At 47.3% G+C, this 11,399-nt stretch overlaps 1 long non-coding RNA gene across 2 annotated transcripts in view; it reads left to right on the top strand.

Annotated features, from left to right (window-relative positions):
* Positions 1 to 5,472, top strand: part of LOC132659763 (uncharacterized) — a 44,902-nt gene extending 39,430 nt beyond the window's left edge. For both annotated transcript variants that reach the window (XR_009600535.1, XR_009600536.1), the window contains one exon: positions 269 to 5,472. This is a non-coding gene — a long non-coding RNA (uncharacterized LOC132659763). The remainder of the gene's footprint in view (positions 1 to 268) is intronic.
* Positions 5,473 to 11,399: the final 5,927 nt, after the last annotated feature.

The following is an 11,399-nucleotide window of genomic DNA, read 5'->3' on the forward strand; positions in this document are numbered from 1 at the left end:
AGGTGGAGAAGATTACACAGGTGACCCTCTTCATTAGGTGCTGAGTTCTCCCTTCCATAAGTCAGTATGTATGAAACTCATGTGGTCACAGGGACGAGGCCGTCTGAGAGACCAGGGGCAGTTCTATCCCCTTTGCTGTTGGCTTGGCTTACGGGCTGGTGGTTTAAATCTTACTATGTTTTTAAAGATTTTTTTTTCTTGATGTGGACCATTTTAAAAGTCTTTAATTTGTTATATTTGCTTATTTTCTTATTTAACTTATATGCAGAATACAATATGAGAAACGCTGGGCTGGAAGAAGCACAAGCTGGACTCAAGATTGCCAGGAGAAATATCAATAACTTCAGATATGCAGATGACACCACCCTTATGGCAGAAAGTGAAGAGGAACTAAAGAGCCTTTTGATGAAAGTGAAAGAGGAGAGTGAAAAAGTTGGCTTAAAATTCAACATTCAGAAAACGAATACCATGGCATCCGGTCACATCACTTCATGGCAAATAGATGGGGAAACAATGGAAAAAAATGACAGACTTTATTTTCTTGGGCTCCAAAATCACTGCGGATGGTGACTGCAGCCATCTAATTAAAAGATGCTTGCTCCTTGGAAGAAAAGCTATGACCAACCTAGACAGCATATTAAAAAGCAGAGACATTACTTTGCCAACAAAGGTCCGTCTAGTCAAGGCTATGGTTTTTCCAGTGGTCATGTATGGATGTGAGAGTTGGACTATAAAGAAAGCTGAATGCCGAAGAATTGATGCTTTTGAACTGTGGTGTTGGAGAAGACTCTTGAGAGTCCCTTGGACTGCAAGGAGATCCAACCAGTCCATCCTAAAGGAAATCAGTCCTGAATATTCACTGGAAGGACTGATGCTGAAGCTGAAACTGCAAAACTTTGTCCACCTGATGCGAAGAGCTGACTCATTGGAAAAGACCCTGATGCTGGGAATGATTGAAGGCGGGAGAAGAGGGGACAACAGAGGATGAGATGGTTGGATGGCTTCACCGACTCAATGGACATGAGTTTGAGTCAATTCTGGGAGTTGGTGATGGACAGGGAGGCCTGGCGTGCTGTGGTCCATGAGATTGCAAAGAGTCAGACAGGACTGAGTGACTGAACTGAACTGAATTTGTTATAATATTGTTTCTGTTTTATGTTTGTTTCTTTTTTGGCCATGAGGCATGTGGGATCAAACCTGAACCTCCTGCATTGGAAGGTGAAGTCTTAACCCCTGGACCACTGCTGCTGGTGCTGCTGCTAAGCTGCTTCAGTCATGTCCGACTCTGTGCGAGCCCAGAGATGGCAGCCCACCAGGCTGCCTCATCCCTGGGATTCTCCAGGCAAGAACACTGGAGTGGGTTGCCATTTCCTTCTCCAATGCATGAAAGTGAAAAGTGAAAGTTATGTTGTTCAGTCGTGTCTGACTCCTAGTGACCCCATGGACTGCAGCCTACCAGGCTTCTCCATCCATGAGATTCTCCAGGCAAGAATACTGGAGTGGGTTACCATTTCCTTTTCCAGGGGATCTTCCTGACCCAGGGATCGAACCCAGGTCTCCCGCATTGGAGGCAGACGCTTTAACCTCTGAGCCGAAGCCTCTAGATCTTATTTTTATGTGCATCCTTTTCAGGTCTATTGTAGCTCCAGCCACTGGAGTTTCTCTTTCATCCCTTCCTGTTGCTTTGCTGAGTTACTGCCCAGGCATTTTGGGTCCAAGATGCCCCTGGAGCCTGAGGTGTGGGGCAGAAGGCTTCATGCCTGACCCCGTGGCCTGTGCTGGCAGCCCCAGTGTCCCGGGGGCAGGGGTGCAGATGGTGAAGCCCATAGACGGGTGAGCCCAGTGGCCTGAGGGAGCGCCCATGGCTTATTGCCCACGGGCAGTTGGCTTCAGGGTGGCTGTTCAGAGCTAGTGGTGCAGAGAGCCTGGGCAGCCCCCAGTCTAGGCACAAAGGATGAACTGGAGTCCTGGACCCGTGGGCTAATGGTCTGTGCGGGAGGCGTCAGGCTAAGGGGCCCTGCAGGCTCCACTGGGCAGTGAGAGCCCCTGATCCCAGGTCTGGGGGAACCAGAGGGGTCCGGCTGGTTTCCACAGCCATTTCTTCCCCACGAGATAGAGCAGAAACCAGAACTGGGAGTGGAGCATGCAGAGGGAAGGGGCAGGGGGCAAGGCAGAGCAAGACTGACTGATGCTGAGCACCCATAGGGTCCTGCTTATTTCCGGTCCACCAGGGACAGGGCGCCCCAGAGCTGGGGGCCTGGCTGCATGTGCAGACATGAGGGGCCAAGAGAGAGGGGACAGAGGAGGAAACCAGGCAGGTCCTAGAGTCAGCAAAGCAGGCCCTGCTGAGACAGGGGAGGGCAGACTGAGGCCTCAGGGATGTTTCCTGATGGGGCTGAGAGCGGCGCTAGAGGCGATAGGGAGGAGACCCCGGCCCCAGTAGAGAGGGGCTGCTGGCCTTCCTGGCTTCCCAGCTCTGACACTCACATCCTTTCAGCCTCTACTTCATGGTGCTCTTAGCCCTGCCCTTGTCTATGAAGGCTTCCCTGGTGGCTCGGACAGTAAAGAGTCTGTCTGTAGTGCAGGAGACCCAGGTTCAATTATTGGGTTGGGAAGATACCTTGGAGAAGAAAAAGGCAACCCACTCCAGTATTCTTGCCTGGCAAATCCCACGGACAGAGGAGCCTGGTGGGCTACAATCCATGGGGTCCCAATGAGTGACACGACTGGGTGACTAACACTTTCACACTTTAACCAAGTTGTCTCCCCCTGGTTCCACCCCAACCTGGACAGGCACACAGCACACCGTTTATGAATTTTAATTCTATAGGAAGATCAAAGTAACACAAAGGACACTAAGAAGGGACTGGAAAAAAAACAGATTCAGGTGGCCCCTGTGCAATTCTGCGTTTTGTTCCATTTGCTAAGTGGTGTGAATGATCGCTCAGAGAGTGTTTCCGTGGATGGTGACACACGGGAGTCTCAGGTTAGCAGCTTGCTGGTGGGTAGTAACAATTATTTATGTGTTATATGTCTGCTTTATAGTTTGGGGTATCTCTTGAGTAACCCATATGCTCATTTGCCTGTTTTATGTGACCACAGAGCAACATTTTATAATTTTAAATGATTGTGGAGGCTAGGGTTTTGAAATCTTTACGTTTGGAGGACTTTTTTGTTGTGTGTGTAATGCTGTTGAGGCTGAGACCTTACTTGGTTAAAGAGATGCTGGAAAGGCTCTGAATCAGGGTTGAGTCCCAGCTCCATCCCCAATGGTCATGTGACCCTGAGCAAAGCGTTTCTCTGAGCCTCATTTCTTCATCCATGCAATGAAGAGAGCACAGACCCTGCCTTCCAAGACTAAAGGCAGTAGAGTATGTGATATGGGAAAGTCTTTTGCAAAGTCCTACATAAGTGCTGAGTATTACCCTACAGTTACTATTCCACATAACATTGTTTTCATGGGAAAGTACAGTTTGCCTTTTAACAATTGGATTTACAGCGTAGTTTCCAGGAATCCATTTGTCTCTAAAGCAGTCTTGGGCCAAAAGCAACACAACTTGACCCTGAGATAAAATGCACTGCGGCAAAAGGCAGGAACTGGCCCAGCAGGTTTTCAAAGAAGAAGAGAAAGAAAACTGCCCCCAGCTATGATGCTCATCTCACCCATCTGCCAAGAAGTCCCGGTATTGGATTTCTCCAGTGAAGCAGAAAAAAACAGGATGTACATGTGTCTGTTTATTTCTTTATTTATATGAAAGAATTGGCTTACGCAATCGTGGAGGTTTGGCAAGTCCAAAATGTGCAGGGTGGGTCAGCAGGCTGGAGACCTGCAGCAGAGCTGACAATGTAATTTGAGTCCATAGGCAGTTGGCTGGCAGAATTCCCTCTTCAAAGGCGAGGGTGGTCTTTTTCTATGAATATCTTCAACTGATGGGATGAAACCGACCCACACTATGGAGGGCAATCTGCTTTCCTCAGAGTCTATTGATTTGCATGTGAATGTCATCTAACTATCCCCTTACCCACAAGGGGAGGGGTGGGGGGGGTATACTTGCTTCTCACCTCAAGCTTTGATTAGTGTCCTCTGCACTTTAGGGTGCTTGATGGACAGGCCACAGCCTCTCACTTGAGAAATCTAAAGTGTATGAGGGAGGCAGTAAAGACCAGATGCTCTGAAGTTGGAGCAGAGGAGAGGTGGCTTCACTGGGGTCTACCCACTCTCCTGTAGTTTGTTGATGAGAAGGACATGAGATCCGTTGGAGCCTCAAGGGCAGGAGAGCTGCATGGGTTCCTCCAAACCTGCCAAGAGGAGAGCCTATAGGAGAAGGGGGTGAAGAATCTTCTGCAGATAGAGGCCGGGACATCTCCAGAAGCCCAGGAGCCGAGGAAGGAGCAAGTGATGGCCAGGTGAGGCATGTACTGGCTGTCAGCAGGAGCCCTGGAACTCTAGATCCTGGAACTCTGGAGAACCCTTGAGAGTGTTCTCGAAGGTCTCCCGGGAAGAGAGGAGACCTTTAACCTTTCAGCCTTTAACCAAGTTGGCTCCCCCTGGTTCCATCCCAACCTGGACAGACACACACCACACCATTTATGAATTTTAATTCTGTAGGAAGATCAGAGTAACACAAAGCGCACTAAGAAGGGACTGGAAAAGAATAGCTTCAGGTGCCCCCGTGCAATTCTGCGTTTCGTCCCGTTTACGTGGTGTGAATGGTCGCTCAGAGATGGCTCAGAGATGGTGCCCCCCATATCAAGTGAGATTTCTCCTGCCTCTTTCTCCTCCTGCTTCCCTCTTCTTGGACCTGGAGAGGTCAGGAACCAGGGTTGGCAACGTGGGGGAGGAGGGGCAAAAGTACCAAGGAGGGAAGGAGAGAAGAAGCCAGGCTTGCTCCACTGGATAGCTCGATGGTGGCTCTGGGGAGCGTGGCTTTGATGCCCCTGCCACCTGCCACCTGATCACAGTGGTGAAGTGTATTTCCTCACTGGGCTGGTATTGGGTTTGGTCATGTGACTTGCCAGTGGAATGTTAGTAGATATCATGTGAGTAAAGGCTTGCCATGCACTTGCAATGAGGACTTTCCTCTTGCATTTCTGCCCTCATCAGGACAACATGGCCCAGGTAGAATGTGCTCTCCTAAAGAGTGAAAGACGTGGAAGAGTCCCAAACAGCGCTCGCAGCCTGGAGCAAGCCCTACCAAGGTCAGCAAACTGCCCTCTACTTATGAGCTAGAAACAGATGCCTATTTCTGAGTGTCCCTGAGCTTTGGGGTGGTTTATAATGTGGCATTATTATGACAATACTTGATAAATGGGGTCACCAAATAAAGTTGAGAACCATGATGATTACACTAAGATAGACATGACTTATTGACTGCAGGACATTTTTTATTGACTAAAACTGTCTGGATTTCATTCTAGGGCAGGGGAAGGACATGCCTGACTAAATAAACTTAAAGAAACATTAATAGATAATGATGAAGTCACTTTCTGATTATACCCACGAGCCCTGCTTGTTTAACTTAGCAATTACATACACTTCCATAAACAGTATATAATAATGCTATATAGGTTTAAAAACGTGTACAAATAGCATTGTGTATTCTGCAAGTTGCCCTTTCCACTTGCAGTTACACTTTTGAGACTTATCCAGCCTTTAATGAAGGGGGCTGAGATTGGTTCCGTCTGGCTGCTCTCCCATCTTTGACCTGTCTGGTCCAATCCTCGTTTGTGTCTGTAGCCTTTCTCCTCTAAACATAACTTTTCCCTGCGGTCACCATTTGTGTATTCTTTAAATCTTCACTGATACCTGGCCCCTGGAGGAGAAGGAAAAAGAAGGGAAGTAACATTTATTAGGTATCTCCTGCATACAGGGCACTGAGTGTACATACTCTTCATGTATACGATCTCATTTAATGTTCACAGTACCCCTTTGGGGTAGCTGTTGTCATTTCTCTCTTATGGATGAGAAGCCTGCAGCTTGGAGAGATGAATCATTTACCTGAAACCACATGAGCAGAAGGTTTGTCTGTCTGCAGAGCCAGTGCTGCTGACAAGGGCCTGGCATCTGTGCTCGTTAGTGGAACACCTGTCCTTCGGTCCCACGTCATCGTCCTTTGAGTCCCCTCTGCAGTCCCTGGATCATGTGCAGAGGGTGGGACCTACCTGCTTCCTCAGGTGGGAAGGCCCACCCGGATTGAGACTACAGTCCCCGGGGAACAAGCCTTACCCTCTTTTTTCCCAGTACTGCATGGCATGTTTGTACCTAGGATTAGCGACCCACACAGAAGTATCACCAAGGGAAGAGAAGCTGCTCTCTCATGCAGGAGCTGGCAGGTCCCGTGGTGCAGGCAGAAGCTTTTGAGGGCCCTGGGGGAGTGAATGATGGGCAAGGCAGGGGAGGAGGTGGGGGACAGAGCAGGAACACAGCTGCTCCTGGTGGCTCCGAGCCACGTTCGGAGCCTAAATTAGCCTTGTTCTTTTCCAGATCCTCTGTGGGCTCGCTGCAGCCTGCCTCATCTCCTAGGTGTGGTTTTGTCCCTTTCCTCCTTTTCCAGTCCTCCCGCTTAGGCTTTTTCATCACAGTTAGCTTGCTGAGAAGCTAGATGGGGTGGCCTAAATGTGGTCTGAAAGATGGTGGTGTGTGGTGCTCAGGTTTCTCTCTCGTCTCTTCCTGTCCTTAGGAAGTTTCACCATTAGAGATTCTTTTACTAGAATGCAACTTGTGGCTTCCCAGGTGGCAGAGTTGGTAAAGAATCTGCCTGCCAGTGCAGGAGGTGTAAGAGATGTGAGTTCGATCCCTGGATTGGGAAGATCCCCTGGAGGACGAAATGGCAACCCACTCCAGTATTCTTGCCTGGGAAATCCCCTGGACAGAGGAGCCTGGCGGGCTACAGTTCATGGGATCACAAAGAGCGAACACAGAATACAACTTGAAGTAAAGTCTTATCAGTACAATTGATCAGATTTCCCCTTCAAGACAGCATCTCTGAAAAACACACAGACAATTCTCATACGATTTACTACTATGTAGAGTAATGCTACCCACTCCAGTGTTCTTGCCTGGAGAATCCCAGGGACCGGGGAGCCTGGTGGGCTGCTGTCTATGGGGTTGCACAGAGTTGGACACGACTGAAGTCACTTAGCAGCAGCCACAGAGTGATACTTGCCTCCTGTCCATCTTATCCTCTCTCCCTGCTTAAATAGCTGCACTGATGGAAGAGGGGTGCATCAGGGCTCTGAGTTGAGAAAGGTCAAGGAGGGGCCTCAGCAGACGGAGGCAGCAGAAAGGGCAAGTTGGCCATGGGCACAGGTATGCTCTCAGCCAGCTGTACTGTGGCCTCAGAGCTGGAAAGCCCGTCTGAGCTTCAGCCCTTTCACAGGCTGGGTGCGGAAACGGGAGAGAGTTGCTTCTTCCTGGGCCTCAGTTTCCTCTCAAGGAAAACAAAGGTTGAAGAGGATGAGCCCTGAGATGCCCTCCCAGGCGGTGAGTCTGCGTTTTCCCTGCAGATTCTGTCTACGTTTTCTCTGCAGATTCTGTACTGCGGGGGAGTCTTCTCAGTCTCCGGTTTTGCTGACTCAGCACTGCGGCTCTCTCTGCTGCCAACTAACCTGCGCCCCACAACTGATCTTAAAAACAAGGGAAAACAACAAGCCACTGTTTTTCTTATTAACTCTGCAAACAGCAGAGGTAGTCTAGGAGGGGACTGCTGACGGGTTATTAGCTGGAGCTGGGCTTTGCTCCAAAGTGCAGGGTGATAGGTGCACTCTGGGGGCAGCCCTGGTGCACCCTGGCATCTACATGGTACGAACGATGGGCTTGCAACCATCTGGTTTTCCCTTTGCCTGTTAGCCATGCTCTAGACCCTCTGCATGTCTTGTCTGACTGGGGGCCTTAACAGTTGCCAGGCAGTGTAGAGGCACTTCCCATCACTTTGCCCTGAGATTTCTTTGGCATCTTTTCCAGAACAGCTTGTTCTTTCAGTGGTGTGTGTTGCCTCTATACCTTTAATTATTTTGTGTGTGTGTCTCATTATTTTGAATATTCTGATTTGTCTCAATTTTTCCTTTACCTGAAATTTTGGGTTTCTCGTACCCTTGCTTGTTTTGTCTGCTGGTTCTTATTCAAGGCGACTGTTTCCTTATAATTTGGAATTGAAAATTTGGATTGTGACCTCTTATCTTGGGGCTGGAGGGCTTGATCTGTGGAGGTACACGTTCCTTCTGGGCTTCCTGGGTTATCTCTGGATCCATTTCATGTTAATTTCTCTTTTTGGAGAGTCCTAGATCCCTAGTGTAATTTTAAATCCCTTTGTGCGTCACAGCCCCAGTGCCTAGAATTCTCAGCTGAGACTTCTCCGCTTGATTCTAATAAAGTAGGAAAGAACAGATAAGTTTCCTTGAGGCCTCCCTGTGCTGGTGAGTGAATTCTTATAATCCGTCTCTTTACTGAGGTTGCATCTCTTTGAGAGTTCTGGCTTTATGCAGGGATCTTAGTTCCCTTGTACCAGGTAAGTGTCATTTCTGATGCTTGGATAGAGGATGGTCCTGGTTACTGAGATGAGCAGTGCAGACTTAACTGGGAGCAACAGCAATGTCATCACAAACCAAGGATTTTGGTTCCCACTTGATTTCTGGCACTGGAGAATCTGCCCTTACTTTTTTTATGAGATCAGCTATACTTAAAATCCCTGGAGAAGGAAATGGCAACCCACTCCAGTATTCTTGCCTGGAGCATCCCATAGACTGTAGCCTGTCAGGCTCCTCCGTCCACGGGGTCATAAGAGTTGGACATGACTTAGCGACTATACCACCACCATACTTAAAATACTGTTTTGGTTATATTTTCCCAGAATTTCTAGAAAAGTTTAGGATAGTTTAACCCCCATCTCACTGGAATCTGAATCTCCTAGGCCCTCCTGTTTACTTAATAGGAGTTATGCCTCTTGAGAAAGAGAGAAGGGAAGAGAAGGCCAGATTGGTTGTGTTAATGTGTCAGTAGACTTTTAGGGCTCAGACAGTAAAGCGTCTGTCTACAATGCGGGAAACCCGGATTTGATCCCTGTGTCGGGAAGATTTGCTGGAGAAGAAAATGGCAATCCACTCCAGTACTTTTGCCTGGCAAATCCCATGGACAGAGGAGCCTGGTAGGCTACAGTCCATGGGGTCGCAAAGAGTCGGACACGACTGAGCGACTTCACTTACTTACTAAATGGTATTTGCTCCCGGTATCTTTTCTCTCATTTAGTTACAAGAAATTTGAAAACTGATGTGTTTCTTTAGCACATTTTGGAATTCCCTTATGAACAATTTCAAAATAAGTTGAAATAATTGCAAAAGATATAACTTCCAGTGTATCTGAAATATGTTCATTAAAAACTGTTACATCACTTTTTAAAATGGTAGAGATTTGATATCTACCATCATTTATTCAAAATACACATACAATTTTTTTTTTGGGGGGGGCTATACAACATGGTCTATGGGATCATGGGTTGAACCTGGGCCCTCGGCAGTGAGAACTCAGAGTCTTAACCACTGGGCCACCAGGGAATTCCTCTACAAATTCTTTTCCAAGCGTTTGAAACTTTATATCATTTTCTCTTTGAGCTCATGTTTCTGTACCACTTTAAAATAATTTTATGATCGAATGCTTTGCCTTTATAAGTATTTCAGATCGTCTTATATTTCCCAGCAACACAAAACAACATAAAGTTAAATTTTATTTCTTGTGATCTTAAATCCTTAAGTGTTGAACATTTTTCTGTATTGAGTTATTTTTTGCAATTACTATGAACAAGCTGTGGATCAAAGAATATGAATACATTACAAACTTTGATAAATAGTTAAATATTTAAAAAAATGGAAATATTTCAGGAGGTGGATGGGACTGGCCAAGTCTCCCTGGGCAAATATTGCTATTTCTTGAATGAGACAGGAGTCAGTATATTTCATTTCTTTTATTTTTATCGTATGAGAACTGAACAACTTCATTCACATTAAAAAAGAGGATTTGGGAAAGAAGGATCTTCATGCTACCTGTTACTCAGTTCTTTAATTTTCTTTAAACTTTTAAAGCCCAAATTACATGGTCCCATGGTGATTCAGCAGCAAAAATTATTTTTCACAACCTATCACTTAGTTTGATTAGCTTCTCCTCTGGTTTTTGAGCAAGGAAAGAATTGAAAAAAATCATGATTGACAAAAACTGAAGGCAGTCAATTTCTTTCTTTCTGGCTGTGCTGGGTCTCCGTTACTGCCCTCGGGCCTTCTCTAGTTGCTGCAAGTGGGGGCCCCCCTCTGGTTGCCGTGTGCAGGCTTCTCATTGCGGTGACTTGTGGAGCACGGGCTCTAGGCGCTCAGGCTTCAGCGGTTGTGGGGTACGGGCTTGGCTGCACTGTAACATGTGGAATCGTCCCGAACCAGGGGTCGAACCTATGTCCCAACCAACTCTATGTTGCTTTGTGTTGCTGAGGAGTATAAGACGATTTAAAGTACTTTAAAAGGCAGAGTATTAGATCATAAAATTATTTTAAAGTGTTACAGAGAAATGAGTTTGAAGAGAAAATGGTAAGTTTCAATGTTTAAAAGGAAGTAGTAGAGGAATTTCCTGGCAGCCCAGTGGTTAGGACTCTGAGCTCTCACGGTCGAGGGCCCACGTTCAGTCTCTGGTCCGGAGACTGACCAGACAGCCGTACTGGCTGGTGGACTCATAGCCTCCAGACCGCCAGGGCAGTTCCAGTCACCTGTTTCTCACCACACAGTCCAGTGTTTCAACCTTGCTCTTTGGTCTGGTACCCTGACGGTTTGGGTGGGTAGGAAGGGTACGTTCCTTTCATAAAGTGGGAGAAGAGAAACCGAGCGGAGACCCCCACAACAGGTGTTTTCAGGTTGATCGGCTTTGGGGGGAAGCTGCTTGAGGGCTGAGGATCTGGAATGGAAAACCACTCCCCTTGAGATTTCTAGGCCTGAACAACCCCTGGAGAGTTTTCCAGACCCTCAATTTGTTTTCTTCCTGGAAGAAGAGGGCTTTGTAGCTTGATTATAAGCTCTATGAATGGGAACCACATCTGTGTCCATGTGGTGCTCAGCAAGTTCACGGTGGATGGTAATTAGCTAACATTTCTCGTGTGTTTACTGGCATATTAGCAACAGCCTTAGCTCACTCAATCTGCACAGAACTCCACGAGGAGTTTCTTGGTAATTTCATCTCACAGGTGAGGCACTAAAGACTAGAGGGGCAAACAACATGCTAAGGACGCCTGATGGTGAATAGTAGGCTGGGGCCTGAACCCCGTGAGTCTGCCTAATGTCGAAGAAGCAATGTGAGACCTCAGGGTGGCCTGACTCCCCTTCTCTTCTCTCCATTCAGGGAGAAAAGAGAAGAGATTGCTTCTTGGATA

Source organism: Ovis aries, chromosome 4 (genome assembly GCF_016772045.2).
Source record: "Ovis aries strain OAR_USU_Benz2616 breed Rambouillet chromosome 4, ARS-UI_Ramb_v3.0, whole genome shotgun sequence".
Lineage (NCBI taxonomy): Eukaryota > Metazoa > Chordata > Mammalia > Artiodactyla > Bovidae > Ovis > Ovis aries.